This window comes from Sciurus vulgaris, assembly GCF_902686455.1.
Source record: "Sciurus vulgaris genome assembly, chromosome: 5".
Taxonomy (NCBI): domain Eukaryota; kingdom Metazoa; phylum Chordata; class Mammalia; order Rodentia; family Sciuridae; genus Sciurus; species Sciurus vulgaris.
Window position 1 is genome coordinate 147,359,944 of NC_136465.1, and position 19,751 is coordinate 147,379,694.

Consider the following 19,751-nt stretch of genomic DNA (forward strand, 5'->3'; position numbering starts at 1 on the left):
TGATCATACTACTACTATCTACTTCACTGGTATTTGTAAAAATTAAATGAAGTAAATAATAATTTTTTAGAACAACAGAACATAGGGAGAACTAAACAAAATTTGTTAATTAAATATATTTGGAAGAGAAGACATCAATATTACTACCCAGGTTTATGGCAAAAAGATTGAATGGTATCATTTATCATGATAGAAGGCAATAAAAGTTAAATTTATATAAGGAGCATGTTAAATTTGCATGTGAGACACATAAGCTGAAACTTGGAGAAAAATTGGGATATAGAAGCATGAATCTAAGAGATAGATCAGACCTGGAGTCAAGTCTTGGAGTCTTTATATGTAATCTAGATTTATATGTAATATAGATTACATATAAAAACTGATAATGAAAAATTATATTCTCACATGAGAGCCTAGTAGTGAGTCCCCAGACTTCCAAAATACCATTTAAAAACAAATAATTTTAATCTAACAAAAACTAGATTCACCTCTAAAATTCAAAAATATCAGTAATTATTTTCACCTAAGGATATTCTAGTCTTCAAAAGGTGGCTACCATTCAGATAACAATACACAGACACTTCACATACTCTCTCATTGTGCAAGATATCACATTAAATATAAATACAAATTAACAAAATATAAAGCAAGGGGGGTCAGTTCTCAAATGACATCATTGTTGTAGAATAAATCACTCAGTGTAGATTTTGCTGGGATTTTGCACCAGATAATCATGTAAAAATAGGACTAGCTAAGGTAAGCAAGAATTCCTTGGCACATTTATAGTTGAACTGTTGCAAAAGCAGTTTTGCAGGGCCTAAATAGAGGAAAATCTGTATTTACATGAGATCCTTGGCCATCCTCTGTGTGTATTATGTACCCAGACTTGCTGTAGTCATCTTATTAGAGTAAAAGAGAAAAACAACACTGGGGTCAGCTGTTTGCCTTCAAACTTGCCAGGGCAGAATACGTAAGGTGGCTTGAAAATCAATTTCTGCCTAAGAGTTAACACCATTCTGTGAAAAGAGGAATGTGAGAAAAGTGAACATTTACAGAATAACAAAAGCTCCTCTTGCAGAAAACTTTCATGTCATCAGACCACAAGGATTGACTGACGTGTACTTTTAGGTATGGTGAGGGACTACAGAATGTTGGTATGGCGACTTGGGGAACTTAAGTTGTTTAAAATTAAGAAAATTGCTCAAGGAAAACAAAGCAAACCTACAGCCAACAGTTCATCTATTTTGATTTAAATTACTATGACACAACGTGTAACATTCCTTACAAATATTACCTGCCACTGACAATTCTAATATCAATATAATTTCACAATCCTCTATGCCAAAAATCAATCTGATGATCTTAATGATAGTGTACAGCAAAATGGTTTGGAATAAGGCTTCTGGAGTCATTCTGATAAAGGTTCAATTTCCACATTTCCCATCTCAATCATTGTGTGAACCCCCATGCTGGCTCCTTTATCCTCTAAACTTGTTTCTTGTATGGAATGGAGTCATCTCATAAGGACATTAAGCAGATAAATGAAAGAATGAATATGAAGCAATTAGCACAATGCATAGATGTGGTAGTCAGGAAGGCCCTCAAGGACATCCCTGTCCTAATCCCTGGAACCTGTGATTATGAAATATTACTTGCCAAAAGGAACTTTGTAAACCGATTAAATGAATGCTCTTGAGATGAAGATATTATTCAAATAATATGGGTTGGCACAATATAATGAGAAATGTTCCCATAAGAAGGAAGAATGAAAGTTAGCTGGAGAAGGAATGTGAGGATGAAAACTGAGGTTGAACTGGAACTTGCCCTTTGGCCAAGTAATTTCAGGCAGCCACTGCAGACTGGAAAAGGCAAGGATTCTGTCCTATAGTCTCCAGAGGTAGTATAGCTGTACTGACTCCTTTTAGATTTGTGTTAGTTGGCTTCATGTTACTGTAATGAAATGCCCGTGAACATTAACTTAAAAAGGGAGAAGGCTTGTTTTGACTCCTGGTTCTAGAGGTTCCAGTTCTAGAAGCGAAGTATGCATGGTTTTGGTGCTCTAACAAAGCAGTACACTATGGAGAGAGCATGTGATGGAACAAAGTGGTCACCTCTTCACCAGGAAGCAAGAGAGGAAGAGGAACAGACCAGAGTCCCCAGTCAGTCCCCATCAAGGTCGCGCCTCCAATGACCCAAGGACCTTCTACTGGGTCCTACTTCCTAAAGGTTCCACCATCGCCCAATAATGCTACCTGAGGGACTAAGTCTTTGTCATATGAACCTTCGAAAGACATTGATCAGCCAAACTATATCAATTTCTGATTTTTAGGACTGTGGGATAATAAATTTGTATAGTTTCAAGCTAGCAACTTTGTGGTAATTTGTTACAACAGCAAAAGCAAATTAATACACTACCATAATAACTTGTAAATAAATCCTAGCTAAAAATATTGGAAAAAAATACTGTTGTGTAATATAAGGGACCTATGTTTTAACAGAAGGGAATCTATCACGAACATGTTTAAATACATTTCTATCATCAAATGTAAACCTTTAAAAATATAAAAATGCGTACAATGAATAGCAAAACTATCCTCTCTATTGTGAAATACGAATTTCAGCATATATCCTTTTTATGTCAAAATAGTCTACCCTGAAGGTTATTTTATACATAATTTAAGGATTTGTAGGGATATATTTCCAGTTTTCCTTCTAGACCTTTGTGGAGTTTTTGTCACAACTTGGATCTCTCCCTCCCCCACCTCTCTCTACACACACACACACACACACACACACACACACACACACACACAATCAATTGGCTTCTTCACAGGCATAGATAGGTGGATATATCAATCTGTATACAGAGGTATAATCATAATATATTTAAAATTCGTGCAATTAACTTTTGAGAAATGTTGAGAAATTATTTTTACAAGTACTTGATATTTGCTACATATTTATTATGTTAGGCACCCTCCTTTTTTCTCCTTTTTGTATAGATTCTGATTTCCATATGATATCATTTTTTGGTTTAGACTAATGAAACTGCTTCAACATTCATATAATGGTAGACTCCCTATACAGATTCTCTGATCATTTGTTCACTAATAGACACATTTATTTTGCTTTTTTTGTGAATGACATTTGATAGAAACATTTCTGATATTTCAACAACTATTTTTCCCATTAGTTTTTAATTGCTTTATTTATTTTTCTAATGAAAAAATAATTCCAAGTTATCATTCTTCCCTTTGGAATTAGGATATTATCTTCTGCCTATATTTAAAATAGCTTTTATATTTGGCTTTCAGTACTTCCATGTGCTGTAGCTACTCATGGCTTTCTGGCTTTATGTTACTTGGGGTTTGTTGTGGTTCTTTACTCTGCAGGTTAACGTGTAACCACCACTGCTACATGCCTGACTTATAGTGATTCCTCTTAATTTTTTTTTTTTTTTTAGTGGATGGTGATGCAAAAGTGACAATACAAAAGCAATATGTATACTGTAACAACCGTATTTTGATATTTTAAATTTGGATCTTTTCCCAGACTAGCAGTATGGAGTAAGATACTCTCTCCCAATGTGGGGTAGTGGCGATGTGCCAGTCACTTAATCATAAGGGTAAACAACTGTGTACCTCTACAGTGCTTTGTTGCTAAGCTGTGATGTTCTGTAGGTTAAGTGCATTAAATTTTTTTTTTAGCTTTTTTTTTTTCAATTTATGATGGGTTTATCAGAATATCATACCACTGTTTGTCAAAGAGCATCTGCACTTATTTATTTTTCTCACACATTTGCTCTTTCCCCTCTGATATCTCAATGACACAGATATCAGACTGCTTCATATTTTTCATTGGCCCTGAGGCACTTTAATTTTTCAAAATATTTCTCTGTGTATCAGTTTCAATGATTTCTATTTAAAAATGTTCAGTATGAGAAATAATATATTCTAAAATAAGCTTTCTTCTGTTAATCTCACCTAGGGCCTTTTCCTTTATCATCCTGAATTATTATAGTTTTCAGCTTTGAAATTCTCATTTAGGTTTTGTTTTTAATTATAATTATTTCAGTAAGATTTCTTTTCTGTTAATTCTTATTCAGATTTTTTCTCAATCTCATTTATAACAGCAAACATATATTTAAGCATAGTAATTCTGACATACTCATCATTTGTTTCTAATAATACTTTTTTCTTGGTTATGAGTCACATTTTGTTTCTTCTGTTATCTAGTAAATATTTACTGTACATTGTAGATTATGGATTTTATTACTGAGAATTTGATTTTGTGTGTGTTCATTTATGGTACTGAGTTTTCTTCTGTCAATAATAAATGTATTGATATGTCAACTCGGTATCTTATTGTCTTAAGTCTTGTTTTTCAGCTGCATTTTTTATTTGTTTTGTTTTATTTTTCAGTGTGGTTCTAGAGTAACCTTTATTCTAAGATTATAACAACCCTGCTACAAAGACATTGTTATATAGTATTTTACAGGAATCTTGATGAAGTAGTTAGGGTATTCAGGAAAACACTCTGGTTTGCTCTACCTGATGTGAGTTTCAGCAATGTGAAACTAGATCAAAGCTCTAAGCAACGAATTGCAGAATGTTACCTTGGGCATGTGCAGCTCAGTATGTGGCAAAGACATAAAAGCAAACCTATGCAAAGTCCTGGAGATTTTTTTCTCTATAAACCCTGCATCATAAATTTCAACCAACTCACTATGTTCAACTCTTGTCTGTCTCCTCAGCACAGTGAGGCCAGCATCCCTTACTTGGTCTACAACTCTCCCTCCTTTTCCATGATCAAGAATGTTCCTCCAGACAGGAGTCTGATGTCATTGTAAGGTTCACCTCCTATATTCCTTATAGTCCTGTGTTATCTGTTTTTCCAATTCCAAACACTATTGCTCCACCTGTTTAATCTGGTCTTAGAATAGTTTATAGTGGAAGAGCTATTAAATAACAGTCTATCATGGGCAGAACTAGAAATGGCATGTTTATATTATGCTATGCTATAATAAAGACATGTATATTATAATAGATACTGTATATAATACATAGAATATGAATCAATATGTATCTTTATATAGAAAACCATTTCTAGTATAACATTTAGAAATTATACTTCCTTCTCTGAAATACTATATGAACTAGGAAATATTTTTAATAGTACATTATAGTTATACATAATAGTAGTGTTCATTTTGACATAATCATATATCATGGAATATAATTTGCACCATTTAAGTCCCTAGTACTTCCTCTTTTCCTCCCCTCCTCATCCCCCTATCTGGCTTCCTCTTCTCAACTGGTCTTCCTTCTATCAATTTATAGGTTTTTTTTTTCATTTGCTTTATAGATACACATCAAGGTGAAATCACTATGGTATATTAATGTGTGAACATAGCATAATTTTGTCAATTTAAAATTAGGTTTAAAAAATCTAACATCTTCTTATAAGAAAGGAATAGGAGAAGGAAAAATTATTTTAAACAGGGGCTTAGTTTCTTGGTAACTATTATTTTCTATTAGTAGGATTAAATTAATAGATTGAAATAAAAATAACTCAGGATTTAAAATTCTTATGCTAATCCTGTTACACTTATCATTAGTATTGCATTGTTTGCTGGTTATTTTTATATTTTCAGTACTACAAGTTACAAATGCATTCTGTTTTCAACTATCTGCCAAGAGCATAAATACTTGAGCTTTAAAATGACACCCAGCTACATCTCTATTTGTCTGAATAAATGTCTGTATGTGATATGTTTATAACTGTTGCAACACTTCTTTTCTTCACCCTGACAGTTCTGTAAAGATACAGTATATCACTATGTGGAATTCAAAGCATGTTCAGCACTTCCTGCTAAGGCACTGTTACTTCAAAATGTTTACAATCTGATCATCTGCTGCATGTATTGAATCTACTATAACCAATATTACAAGTTCCACTGAACTTTATATAGCTGAAAGATATATAGACAAAATTTTCTGAAGAATTAAGTGGGCTTAAACGTAAATATTTTTATATCATCTATGCTGAATTCAGTGAATGGCTATAAGTCAAAAAAATATAATTGTGAATATACAAAACACAAATACTCAATCCTGAGCTGGAAAATATTAAACAATGATTTATAACAGGTTATCTCCTTTTAATATAACTTTAAAATATAAAATATATAGAGAAAGCTAATAGTGTGTTAAAATTAAAAATGTTCATTAGTTTCTTGAGTTAAAGCAAGAAAAATAAAGTGAAAAAATATATATGGACATATAACTAAAAGTGAAAACTGTGTATGTGTGTGTGTGTATACATGTATTGTTGACCCTTCAAGAATGTGAGCATTAGGGACACTGACATCCCATGTAGAAAAAGATCTGTACACAATTTTTTGTGTTAGTCTCAGTTTTCCATTACTGTTACAAAATACCTGGGAATATCAACTTAAAACAGGAAAAGTTGATATTGGCTCATAGTTTTATAGGCTTTAGTCTATAGTAAAGTTGGCCCCAGTGCTAACCAAGGTAGTATATCACAGCAGGAGCTCATCACAGAGAAAGCCCCTTCATCTCAAGACCAGAATGAAAGACACACAAGAAAGGGCCAGGGTCCAAATAACACTTTCCATGGCATATTCAATGACCTAAGCTTATTCCACTTGGCCCTGCATCTAAATGGCTCCACCGTCATCCAATAGCAAAAAGGTAAGGACCAAGCCTTCATCACATGGGCTTTGGGAGGACTTTCCAGAGCCAAAACTTTGCACTTTTCATCCCCTCAAACTTAACTAATGGCCTGTTGTTTATTGGAAGCCTTGATGGCAATACTGACACTTATTAAAAACACATTTTAATGACATATACCTGTGTGTATTATACGTGGTGAAAAATATGGGAGAAACTGAAGAGATCACATTTTACTGTTATACACAATTCACTGGACAGACAAGTTTGTTCACGTGCCACATAGCATTTAAAGGAAATAATCATAATGCTTGTCCTCACCATGGTAGGAATAGAAGGTGGTTAAGAATTAACAGGTTGTACTACAGTTAATTTTATACAGTATGATCTAATACTGCATCTTTATGCTTACATTTCTCTCATCTGAAAATGGTATCCTGTATGTTCTCTGTCTGTGAGTCTACATTTTTGATAAATTTTGACTTGTAATAATAGATTTGTATATGTTTTATGGTGGCAAATAATATAATAGACTATTACCTATACATACTTTATGCATTCATGACGTACCTGTATTTTTCTTAATTGTTAATACTTCTAGGCTCTATGGTTTGCAAAATTTTTCAAATTATTGCAGATCTCCAAAGCATAAATCCTCATATGAGTTAATTCCTGAAATCCAAATCCATATTGCTCAGGGGTCACAATATACTCCTTTTCCCTTTACTTTGAGAAGATAAAAAGTAATTACTGTAGTCCTTGCAAGTCACACCTCTAGAGGCACCTCTCCTGGTAATGGTGATATTTTCTTATTTATAAGATCTAATACCGAATATTTCTATCTATAAGAGAATGAGAAAACGTCATAAAATTTTACCCAGAAAACAAATCACATCTTTCAGGGGAAAATGTTTTATAATTCTCTTTACCCCTCATCCTTATCACCATTTAATTGTATTAGAAATCTTCTTACTATAAACCTCTGATTAATTAAAAAGTATCAATGGAATAAAGAAACCATGAAAATCATATATGCATGTATTAAAAATTGTTTTGACATAAATCACATAAGTGTTTATTACAGTTTCTTTTCATTTCCAGTTTATAACTAAGCCTTTCTCTTTAGGGAATACTGTGCTGATTGGAGTTCCACACAAGTTCTCTCATCTTCTACCATGAATACGCTAAAACTTCCAGTTTATTTTAATTTTAAGTGAATGAAAAAACTAAATCAGAAAATCCCAAGTGCATAGCTCATCTAGATATTTATTATATAGCCACTTAGTGAAATATTAATTTTAGCAACTGAACTTTTTTCTAAATATTAGACTAAAATTCCATAGAAACAAATTACATTCCTTTTATGGTCATATTTTCTTTGTCTATATGATATTCATTAAAATTTGAAATTGTTATATCCAGAATATCTTGGACAAACAAGCTTTACATGATGGAAGTATAGACTGTCAGAGATTAGCCTTAGTATCAAGCTTTTTGGCCTCAGATGTTTTGTTATTTCAATAAAGGATGATGATTAAGTTAGTAAGTCAATTTCATAAAGACCTGTTAAGAGAGCTGCTAGTGCATATTTAATGTGCATTTATTTTGTTAACTTTAGGTTTTCTAAGGGTAGAATCCTGACTGTTATGTTTACCTCTGTGGCTCCAGAGTTCAGCATTTTATTTTGCAAATAGTAAACAATCAACATATACATAATGAAAAAAAGCTAAGATCAAGTCACACAACACATGTGCGCGCGCACACACACACACACACACACACACACACATACACAATTCAAATAAAATACAAAAATATTCACCTATACAGGAAATTAAACATTTTAAGAGCTATTCAATCATCAGAGGGAAAAACATAGGAAAGGATAATAATATAATTGATCAGAATTATAGGGAAAACATTCAGCCTTTGGTTTTTGGGGAATGGCTTATTTCACTGAGCATGATATTCTCCAACTCCATCCATTTATCTGCAAATGCCATAAGTTTCATTCTTCTTTATGGCTGAATAATATTCCATTGTGTATATATACCACAGTTTATTTATCCATTCCTCTGTTGAAGGGCATCTAGGTTGGTTCCACAATCTAGCTATTGTGAATTGAGCTGCTATAAACATTAATGTGACTGCAATACTGTAGTATACTTATTTTAAGTCCTTTGGGTATAAACCAAGGAGTGGGATAACTGGGTCAAAAGGTGGGTCCATTCCAAGTTTTCTGAGGATTCTCCACACTGCTTTCCAGAGTGGCTGCACCAATTGGCAACTCCACTAGCAATGCAAAAGTGTGCCTTTTTCCCCACATCCATGCCAACATCTATTATTGTTTGTGTTCTTGATAATAGCCATTCTGATTGGAGTAAGATGAAATCAGAATTATTTTAATTTGCATTTCTCTAATTACTAGAGATGTTGAACACTTTTTCATATATTTATTAATCACCTGTATGTCTTATTCTGAAAGGTGTCCAGTTCCTTGGCCCATTTATTGATTGGGTTCTTTGTATTTTTGGCGTAAGTTTTATAAGTTCTTGATACATTTTGGCAGTAAGTGCTCTATCTGAAGTGCAAGTGGAAAAGATTTTCTACCATTTTGTAGGCTCTCTTTTCAATAATTTATTGTATCCTTTGCTGAGAAAAAGTTTTTTAGTTTGAGTTCATCCCATTTATTGATTCTTGCTGTAATTTCTTGTGCAAACCAAAGGCCAAATGTTTTCCCTGATAAGTGGATGATGATATATCATGGGGGTGGAGGAATGGGGAGTGAGGGAAGAATGGAGGAACTTCAGATTATGAAGAAAGAAATGAGAGGGAGATGGGGTATGAAAAATGGTGAAATGAGACAGACATCATTACTCTATGTACATGTATGATTACACGAATGGTATGAATCTACATCGTGCACAACCGTAAAAATGAAATGATGTACCCTATTTGTGTACAATGAATCCAAATGCAGTCTGTAAAAAATAAAAAAAAATTTTTAAAAATTAGAAAAAAGTTAGAAAAGGATAATATAATAATATTTGAAACAGGAATGACAGTACATTTTTTTTGTGGTGCTGGGGATTGAACCCAGGGTTTTGTGTATATGAAGCAGACACTCTACCAACTAAGGTATAGCCCTAGCCCTTATGAATGCTAGAATAAATATATTTGTACATTGTTCAAAGTGTACATTTATACATTGATTCTAGAATATGTGCTCAAAGTCTTAATAAAATTAATATACCCCAAATTCTAAGAGAAGTGTAGATTTGTGTCCAGATATTTTCCACAGTTATTTTCATGTGAGTAAATCATTGCAAACTGCCTAAATGTCTAGAAAAGATTAAATAAACAAATTTATAGTCTATTCACCAGAACATTATGCAAATATTAAATCATGTATTCAAATACTATTAAATGAAGTGAAAATACCTAAAATATAAAATTGAACTGTGATTTATAAAATTATATGTATTATAAAACATAACCATACCATACAAAATAAACATAAGATAGAAAGGATTTATCTATTTTTGGGTGATGAGGCCTTTGATGTTTGTTTTCTATTTTATTTTTCCTATTTCTCCTCTTATTTATAAGGATCATGCTGCCTACAATTCAGGGCAAGAATGGTCCTAAAAGCTTTTCCAATTTTAAACACTGTTTCAATTTTTTGTTCTTCAAAATATCATCAGAAAACTAATCTCAATTATTACATTTAGTGAGGTAAAGAGATTGTGTGAAGTTTCATAACATTAAACTACTAGCTAACATTATTGCTTAAGTTTGAGGGTGTCATATATGACAAAATGTTAGCAATAAAAAGAACATTAGAGATGTCCTAATTAAAATCCCTTCACCAGTCAGTAGCTATGCACTATTTCCACATTAAGCTTTCAATGAAAATGTGTTCCAAAATTGGCACATATTTCTATTTGCTTGAGAAACAGCAACTGGAATATAAAAAAATAATACAAATAATGGGCCAACATTCTTTACACTAACAAGCATTTACATTTTAAAATTTGGCAATGAAGTGAATATTTATTAAGCATAAAGCTTTTACAATTGACTATTAATGGCAGTTTGAATATACTTTATAAGCCCAGAGTGAATTTTTCAAAAGTCATAATTATGGAAACATAAAATCAAATATATAAAAATACCTCCCTGGGCCATTTATTATTAAAGTTTTATTTTGCCACATTATGGTTTTCATTTGAGATATTTACTATTGAGGCAGTTGTTTTCCTGAGTTTGCAGTTATGCTATGTAACACAGTGTCCTCTGCATTACTCTGGGAACATAGAAATAGGAAATTAAATGTGGGCTCCAAGGCCCACCTATAAATAGTACGAAGGGGATCATCCATGTTTTGTTTTCTCCTTAAAAAGAGTCAGTGTGGGTCATATGTTAAAGAGAACGGGGTTAGTAAATGGAAGGGTACTGACTCTGTAACTCACTTTTTTGGGTAAGAGCTGCCTAGGAAAACTAAGCAATCAGAAATATCTGTGCTGGACTTTGCATGAGAAATAGCACAGAGATTTTGAAATTATTTATAGCAGCAACTATCATTAATTATACCTAGTAATACAGAAAAAAATATGTTGAAGTTAGTTGCTGATATAATAAAACTTAAGAAACGTAACAGCTTAGTAGTGAGGCAGCAAATGAGAAGAAAATGCACAGAGTAGATAGGTCACTTTGTAATTGCAGTGACAAAAAATTAAAAACTGTCACCTGCAGTAACTTGGAAGTCAAACCAAAGCTTACTAAAATTATAGTACTTAGAAAATAGATACCAATAGTATGCTATTTTATTGATGGTTTTAGCAAAGTATTATAAGAAAGATATGAGGTCAGAAAATAATTGACAAATTTAAATTAGGAATGAAAAGGAATAGAGAAATCCAGAAAAGTAAATAGGTAAGAGATGGGATTTAAAAGACTTTGAACAACCAAAACCCAGAAAGATGTCTCAGTAGAACAAAGTGATTTAGGCTTATGTCAAACATCATATGGGAGGCATGTCGTGTCCACTCAACCTTGATAGCCTCAGGTTTACCTAACTTTAGATTGAGTTGGGGAGATGCATGGTAGAAGACAGCAAATAAATTAAATATACTTGAGATCAACATCTAGTGATTCTGGCTATCTAACTGGAATCAAACAGATTGCCAACTTGTTAAAGAATTATTTTGCCAAATAGTCACAAATCCAGATTAAAAGGTTTTGACCCTATCATCTGTAAAAGAATTCTCAGCCACAAAATGGTTTCTGTAAGTTAGACAGCAAAGAAATATTATTTACAAATGCGTACTTTAGATACAGCCCTGGAAGATAAGCAGGAACAGCACTCAATTAAATTGATTTTCTTGACAAGGGAGCTCCTCCCAGGAAATATAATCAGGTCTAAAGGAAAACCTTTATTTTCTCTCTAGGAAGTGGGACTTCACAATGTCGACTAGCTGGATTCTGTCAATGCCAAAGATTAATGGCCTCTTTGTGCCTCCTATTTTCCTGTTTTCCAAAGGAAAGTTGTAATTCGGTTATTTTGTCTCTGTCGGTTAGTATGTGTATATTAAGGATCAGGGAGAATACATGGGTTTTTCATTTACAGATTTCAGAACTATGAATAGAGTTCTACAGGTGGGCCTTTTGGAGGCCAAATGTCATCCTCCAGAAGTCCAGAACAGAAACTGGCAAAGTGAATGGGCACGCTTTGTCTCATTGCGAGAATAGAGAACATGAGAGAGCATGAAAGGAATATTGGGTGACCAACAGGTAGACTGTAAGTAAGACACTGCTGCACATTTAGAAAACCATTTCCATTTCTTTCTGGACTCACAGCTAAAGCTGTTTTTCTGTCTACATTTCAGCTAGCTAGGGATTATATGACTAATGTATGTTTGTAAAATCCTCAACATTCACTCCCTGCTTTATCATACAGATGGTGGCATTTGTTAGAAACTTGTGGTCATTACCCATGGTTAAACCCCTCAGGAAGGAATGAGTTATAGATAAATCTTATATATACGAAACCACTGAGATTTTTGTTGTTACAGTTTTTAAAATTAACAACTTTATCTAAGATAGGTACTTTTTATTATAAATGGTTGTAATTAAAAATTATTACTTTTCATGAAAAAATCTAATATTAATTTTCAGAAAAAATAGATATCACACTTTAGCTATCAAAGTATAAAAATTATTTAGACTTATAAACAATTTGACCATTTTGAAATTTTTTCAAAGTTGTCAGCCTTCAAATTTTTCAAGGCCTATTATTTAAAGAGTAAGAAAACAATTCCTCCATTCTTTTTTCAAAGAAGAGATTTTGAAAGCTATTTCATTTGGCAAACACTGATTTTCACAGGACCTATTTTCCTCCACAATGCAAGTAACACAGAACAGTCTATGTGAGGATTTTAGAGAAGTGATTATAGGTGACTGTCTAGAAATAATTAATGATAACTTCTGGGGAAGCTGTCATAGGTAATATGATGCCTTTAAATTAATAATTGTTTAGATTGCTCATATTGTTTTCCACAAAGACTGCTATTCCATTCTATTTGACCTTAATTGGTATAATTGATAACAGGTAGAGCTGGGAGTGCCATTTTAATCATGTAGGTACAGCTTTCCTGACAGAAGAAAACAAAATAGCTGCTGTGAGTTATCTGTTATTAGTGGAGACACAGAAAGGCAAGAAATATGACTGAGTTTTCCTAACCTGAAACTTTGGGACTTTTCAATCATAACTGGAAATTTACTAATGGGTTTAAAGTGTTTGTGTTAACCTCTAAAGAATGAAGGAAAGCTAGTTGATACGTTATTTCCCATAAAGGAAAAATGAGAAAATTATTTGGATTACAGTTTAGAAGTATGCACAAATTATCAAAGAAGAGAACATTTGAAAATGTTCTAAACATTAAAGCAACCTCTGGTAAAAAGACTATTATGATATATATGTTGTTGATTTTGGTTGAAAGTGAAGCATAGTTATATATGGGTTTATCTCATTTCTCGCTGATTTGAACTGCTTGTTCACCATGAGTGCATGAGAGAGAGGAAAAAGGTTGGATGTCCAAAAGAAAACAGATAGCTATTGTAAGTTTTCTTTTATTTCTGTGATAAAACAGTGAATTAATAGTGAATGTCTTGAGCCCTTTCCCTATAAAATGTTGCTTAATTATTATGAGGTAATGCATTGACTGTTTCAAGAAAACTCTTCGCCTTTATCATCTTTTTTTTTTCATATTTCCTGTTTAAATCTGCTTTTTAAAATAATTGGAAGGCAAAATTCATTTTCACAAGAGGATCTCAGGGTTTTCACTTTCTTTGGCAATAAACAATGCTTAGTTTCCATTGAAGAATTTGAATTCTGAATTTTGAGGAAGTTCATACTCAGTGTGTTTGTGTGTGTGTGTGTGTGTGTGTGTGTGTGTGTGTTTTAAAATGGAAAACATTTTCACTCTGTAAACACAATTTTTAACAATTGGGCCATTTTCTTTTTGGGGGGCAGGGCTGGGAACACTGGTGACTGAACTCAGGGGTGCTTAACTCCTGAGCCACACTCCAAGCCCATTTTATATTTTATTTAGAGACAAATAAGTCTCTGCTAAGTTGTGTAAGTTCTCCCAAAATGCCGAGGATGGCTTTCAACTCACAATCCTCTTGCAATCAACTTGCAATCCTCTTTCTGTTCAGTGCATAAGAGAGTAAACAATCCATATTCCAATATTTTCCAAATTTTCTCCTTTAGTTATTTTGCTCTAAGTCCTGGCTAGAAAATAAACAAACAATAATCTCCAATTATGTAGTATTAACTCCAGCCAGGTAGACAGAGACCGTGACAAATACTGCAGGATAGAGAGTGGTGCCTGGTTCATAGCACTTCTGAGATTTAAAACGATAATGCTATGCAGTTCAACTGTATCTTTGACTTTTATGGAAGCAATTTTACTTAGCTCACCATCAGCTAGTCAAAACACCCCCGGTATGGCTGTTATCCTTGGGACTCCTATCTTTATCTGTACCTTTCTTTTTTCTGCCTTTCTTCAGTCAAAGGGAGAAAAGTATCAGTCACACTCACTAAAGGTGCTTTTTCTTCTCAACCTTTGTTTTTTATTGGTTTTCCTATTCTGAGACTTTGCTTCTGAATTTATTAACTTCCTGTCTAGCACCACATGCCTTTGCAACTGCACTCACTTTTCTCTGCATGCGAGAACACCCAGGGCCTGACTATTCTGAAAAATGAAACCCAAGCACCAAAACGTGTTTCACGTTACTCTACTGCCTTTTTCTCCCAGTGTGGTTTTCTCCTTTTTGCGACCGTACAAAACTGTAACAGTGACAATTAACATTCATGGCCACGGTATTAGTCCTAGCCATTTTTTCCTTAACTGTATAAATCTGACTTTCAAGTGCATCACCGTAATGAATTTGCCCTCTCTGAGCTGCTTCTATTCCCTAATTACAGAATCTCATGGTCTTTTCTGGGTTCTCATTTCTCAAGGCCCTTACTACACTCACCAGTTTGCACCTTCACCTTCTTAATGAAACCCGCTTCCTCCCTGCATTCTGTCATTGTGCCCTATATTGATCATCACATTTTTTCCTATATCCTCTTCTACTAACTCATCCTTCCTGCATTTCATTCTCATCTTATAAAACGCTGTGTTTCAGTTTGTTACAAATACACTGATTTTATGTTCTTATTCCCAAATTCACAGATTATTTAGGTTTTAAGCATACTCCAAACTGTATTTCATGGTTCTTGTATTTTCCTCAGAGCTCCTGGGTTGTGGTCCCAATGTGTAATCAAATTCTCTTTCCACAGATGGTGCATAGCCAGAATATAACCCTATTTTTCGCCTCACATGATTTATACCATCGTGCTAATACTTTCTGTAATCATTGATCTAACTCTTCCATCCCTGTCTCCACCATATCAGGCAAGATAATAATTCTCAACTTTTGTCTTAAAAAGTATTTCTTCTGGGTTTAGGGGGAGCTGAGGAATAGGCCCAGTATGAAGGTGAAAGCAAAACCTTACATTTATATCACAACAACAAAGAAAAACCCAACAACATGAACAATGACAGTAAAAACAAAATAAAGATCTAAATGTGATTGAGCACAAAAGTAGTTTCAGATCACTATGATTATCTCAGTACAGAATTCTTCAGAAGGCAGTGCAAAATGTCTGCTGAAGTTGTATTATCTCTAGTTTATAGCCAACTACATGTTAAAAGAAAAAAAAAAAAGTACTTTTTAGTTACCACTTGTCTCAGTCTTCGAATTCTTTCACCTCTTGGGCCAACTGAGTATATCACTCCAGTTCCTATTTGCAAGTCAACAATACTTACTCATGAGAACACCCCCAATATATTGACCTCAAGTTTGCAAATCTACCTACATTTGCGCTCACCCTTGTCGCCTCCTCATCTGTTTCAATGGAAGATTTAACTCTATTTCCTCTTGCCTAAGGTAAACTTTCCACTTGAACTCAGAGACTTTATCATCTCCTGCTCTCCCAATTATAGTTTAATAAAAATCAATCCTATACTGTATTTGAGACAAAGCAAGACAAAATAGGTGAAATTACTACATAAATACTCACCTCAGGCACCACATTCTCATTTTCTAATTTCCGCTCACAAAAAAATTTTTATAAAAATATGTGATCACTTTTCTTTTTTCTCACTTCCTCCTGGTCGCTCAATGATTTAAACTTGGATTTTTATTTCCCCATTCCGAGGTTTTCTGCCACATTTGGGGTTTCTCTTTTTACCCTTGCATAGGCTGTCCTACCTTACCAAAAGACAATGTTATTCATGGTTTGATTACAAACCCTCTCTTTTACTCACTCAGCATTCCCTGGTTAATCTTATCCACTCCTAAATCCATTCATTCAGGTATGACTCTCACTACTAGTGATATAAAGTAAATAAACTATCGTAAATATAGAAAACGAATGTGCAGAAGGGAGGCAGAAATAATCCTCTTTAAAGAAGATCTATGCATAAGAAACAGCTAGAGAAAAACACTAAGATCCATAAAAACTTGGTATATTTTATGGTGGGAAGAATTCTCATGTGTAGTCCACAGAAATGGAAGTCCAGAGTAATGTGAAGAGATGGCAAAAATGTAGACAGCTACCAGATCATGGAAAAGAACTCTGGGTAAGAACAATAGGCATTTTATTTTCAAAATACTTCTAGGTATTGCCACACTTATTTCCTAACTGATGTTTCTAAATATTTGGTTAATATTGCATTTGAGTAATATTCTGATGAACTTAACCAGTCTGGAATCTTAACCTCTGAGCACATTGTTCTAAGATGGGAAGAAAAAAAGCAATATGTGCTGGCTAAACTACAAACCTATCAGCATTTCTCACTTACCCCAACTTATTCACCCACCCCACATGAAATCAACCATAAATATTACCAGTGATATCTTTGTCTATTGATCTCCTACCTTATTCCCATTACAACAACACTTACCACAAAAAATCTCCTTTTTCAATCATTATAAAATTTCTTAGTCTAGTTAACTTCCAAACACATGTTCCAGGAGAAGAAATTTCTCTGGAGAAGGGTCTTAGGAGTTCTCAGACAGAAGTGGGGCATGACTCAGGGATAGTAGGGTTCATGGCACATGAAAAATTTTAGATAAGAATTTCAGCACAAGCCAGTCAAAGGCATAGATGGAGGTTTATTTAGGAAAATAGATACACATTCAAGATAGAAGGGGTGTGTGTGTGTGTGTGTGTGTGTGTGTGTGTGTGTGTGTGTGTTAGGGAAAAGCTCAAAAGAGAGAAATCTCTGGAGTAAAGCAAGGAATATGAACTCAAGGGAGAATGCAGGTCTCCTCCAGGGGAGAGACAGCAACCCCTTGGTGTGGATGGTAATATGTATAGAAGACCATTGCTAGGGGCTGGACAAGAGGCATGTGCAGGGTGGAGCTTCACAATTTCTTTCCAGGTTTTCCTTTGCTTGCACATTTTCCCTCATTTTACAAGGGCATGTTTCTTAAGCTCAAGATTTACAATTGTGCTTTCTGCATCTCAATGGCTTGTGGGCATTTCCTTTAAGATTCAGTGTGTCTCTCTTTTCATCCTAATCCCATCTCAATCACATTGTGAGAATGATACTTTAAAGACACGATGTGATCCTATTGCATAGAACCCTTGCATAGAAGCCCTTAACAACTTGATATCTTATTCAGGCCTTTATCCTCAATATAGTTTAGTTCCTGGAAGAAACTGCAAACAATTTATTCAAATAATATAGAGTTGATCTTTAAGCAATATGGGTTTGAACTCAATAGTTTCCCTTAAATGTAAATTTTCTTTGGAGATTTGCAATATTCTGAAACTTACAGATGAATTGAATAACCCAGAAATATTAGGAAATATTAAAAACAAATTAGGAATTCCTTTAATGCATAAGACACATAGATAATAGTCTATTTTATAATTTACTATCACAAAATATACACAAATGTATCATAAAAAGTTAAAATTTATCAAAACTTACACAAAGTCAGTTCATGCATGGTGTCATTCATGCTGAAAAGAAATGTAAACAAATGTAACAGTGCAATATTAAGTCATAACTGCTTACCATTAACTGTAGTACATGCTGTGCCACTGTAATAATTGTGTAGCCACCTCCTGTTTCTGCTGTAGAACAAGTGTTGTGAGTATCCACCTAAAGCTCAGTGATGCTGATTATTTCCTGGTAATCAGTTACTCTTTCTATATATTGCTTATCTGAGTAAAAAGTGATCTCTCAGAGTTCTCACATATTTTCACCATATTTAATATGTACAGTATACAAAATATAAACTAGTGAATGGCATGTGTTATTGGTAAGGTTTCTGGTCAACAATAGGCTGGATGATCGAAAGAAACGTGAATTTTCGATTGTGCAGCGAGTTGATGTTCCTAAACTTCATGCTGTCAAACCCCAAGTCACTCAATGTTCATCTGTGTTATGTATGTAATATATACATATGTATTTTGCTAAACATGAACCTTTTGTTGCAATATTATTATTTGCTTAAAACTGAATTTCAAAAATTATAAGATAATTTTGATAACTTGGATTTTGCACTATTTCATAAGAGTGACAGGCAAGGATTAAAATAAAGAAGCCAGATAAAGACAAAATGAAATTGTAGATATTTAATTTTCCCTAGAAAAGAAAATATTTCCTAAGTGAAGAAGAAAAGGTTAAACCTACAGTGAACAAGCCTGGCAGAAGATATAACTCCAAGGACGTGAATGAAAAAGACATTCACAGGGCTTCAAAGTAATACTCTATTTTCACTATTGACAAAGTGACTTAAGCTTTTAAATTCTATACATAACGACTCCAAGTTATCAATATGTGAAAATTGATAATTGACACTAGCTTGTGAATATTTAAGAATTGTGTAGATTTGGTCCTAGAGAATTTATTATTGCAAAAAAAAAAAAAAAAAAAAAGGTGTGGGAGGCAAGAGTCAAGTATCTGTATGTTATATGTGCAGTAATATTATGATTCTGTATTTGACAGGATACATGTATAGGAGTATATATTTATATATGAATCTAAAGGGTTATTATGAGAAAATTTTAAAAATAAACTTTATAATTTTGCTCCATCTACATGCTGATGTTTTATTTGAATTACATTTCAGTCTTTGCATATCTCTAAAGAACAAAATCCTGGAAGCAAGTTCATTGCAAAAGTTTAAGATCTGGACTCTGGACATAGACTCTCCAAATCCTCGGTTCACTGGTAATACTATATGCATGAGAGACTGAAGGAGTTTTCACCGGGAAGTTCTCTGATACTGTGAGGAGGGACTATTGTTAGAAAACAGAATGGATCCTGATAAGATTTAAATATTCATGGTGTCTTTGAATATGTTCTCCAGCTCACACACAGCTCAGGAAGTTTATAAAATCTAATTCAGTTTTAACAAATGAATAACAAAGAGATGGGATTTCTAGTCCTATTTATTGAGACATATTCTAAGGCCATATCATTGTAA